Source organism: Cyprinodon variegatus, unplaced genomic scaffold (assembly GCF_000732505.1).
Source record: "Cyprinodon variegatus isolate N-32 unplaced genomic scaffold, C_variegatus-1.0 Scaffold565, whole genome shotgun sequence".
Taxonomy (NCBI): domain Eukaryota; kingdom Metazoa; phylum Chordata; class Actinopteri; order Cyprinodontiformes; family Cyprinodontidae; genus Cyprinodon; species Cyprinodon variegatus.
In genome coordinates this window covers 572,831-574,286 of record NW_015151018.1, presented here as the reverse complement: position 1 = coordinate 574,286, position 1,456 = coordinate 572,831, and the positions used below count along the sequence as shown (strand labels likewise).

The 1,456-nt window shown below is 43.2% G+C and overlaps 1 protein-coding gene across 1 annotated transcript in view; it reads left to right on the top strand.

Moving 5' to 3' along the window:
* The first annotated feature begins 41 nt into the window (after positions 1-41).
* The window catches only part of LOC107095702 (DNA-binding protein SATB2-like), a 22,299-nt gene continuing 20,884 nt past the window's right edge, over positions 42-1,456 (top strand). The window contains exon 1 of the mRNA XM_015391936.1: positions 42-237. The gene's annotated coding sequence lies outside the window, so the exon portion shown is untranslated. The remainder of the gene's footprint in view (positions 238-1,456) is intronic.

The following is a 1,456-nucleotide window of genomic DNA, read 5'->3' as shown; positions in this document are numbered from 1 at the left end:
TTGATAGCAGAAAGCTTTCATAAAGCGGTCTGATCTCTGCAGGGCTGGCTGTGTGAGCTGCTTCGATGGAAGGAGAACCCCAGCCCGGAGAACAGAACCCTGTGGGACAACCTGTGCACCATCCGGAGGTTCCTGGCGCTGCCGCAGGCCGACAGGGACCTGGCCTATGAAGAGGAGTCGCGCCACCATCACAGCGAGCGGCTGCACACCGTCCTCCACCTGCCGCAGGATGCCCACGTAAGCTCTCCTTATCTGTCGGCTTTTACCGACATCACAGCGGCGTCTCAGAAAACGGGCGCCAGATGCTTCCACATCTATTCCTGACTGATTGAGGAAAACAGGGAACGTTGCTGCCACCTCGCTCCACTTCCACGTCTCTCCTCAGAAACTCCATCTCATTTTGTCTAAAGCATGAAGCCTTTTTCTCCGGATGTATCGTCCGGATATGTCCACCGTCACTCAGCTCGTTTGTCATTATTGCGTTCTCGTATTTATTCGCTTAGAAGTAAGCATCAGACCGTTTGATCTTGTGGCGTGTTGTTGGCGTGTGTTTGTGTGTCCATGTTTGCCCCTCCGGAGCGAAGGGTAAACAGTGTTGCTGGGTGGTGTGGCATCAGAGGAAATGCCCCATTAGTTTATGAGGAGGGCGGGTAGGGAGATCGATGCAGGAAACATGGTGACGTGTCAGCGGCCCTCCCACGCAGACAACATCCAGATTACTCGCTTTTCTCCTGCTGAAGATCCTCTTCACATCCAACTTCAACAGAAACTGTAAAGAAGGAGCTGCTGCTGCATGTGGATCTGGGAACGTGAATAAAGCAACTTCCACACACTTTAACCCTTTATAGGGCCCTCAGTGAAATACTTTGAAATTCAAAATTTCAAGCCAATAGTGTTATTGGAACCCAGGTTAAAAAATTAAGAAAATAATGTCAATGTAATAACAAACGCCAACTTGTTCGACTATATTAAGAAAAATAACAAAATTGCTTCTATCAGAAATATAATATCTGGTATTAAAGACAAAGAGCGGGTCTTTGCGTGTTGTTTGATTCTGAATAAAAGTTGAGACTTAATAGGAATCTTCCCTTCCTGTGTGGTCTCAGTGGGTATTAAAGACTGCACTGCAAAACATTTAAATCTTAATAAGTCAATTTTTCTTAAAATAAGTGTATTTTTTCTTGAACTGAGGAGGTAAGTGAGACACTTTGCCAATGGAACAAGACAATTTACATTTAAAATAAGAAAAAACAATTGCATTGTCTTATTTCAAGCACATATTATCTAATTATCTTATTTTAAGAATAAAAATACTCATTCCATTGGCAGGTCATCTTATTTACCTGCTCAAATTAAGGGTAAATACACTTAATTTAAGACATTTTTCACTTATTTCTAGATGTTTTTTGCAGTGTGCTCACAGTTACTACACTGGAGAAAAAAAAATCTAGATAAG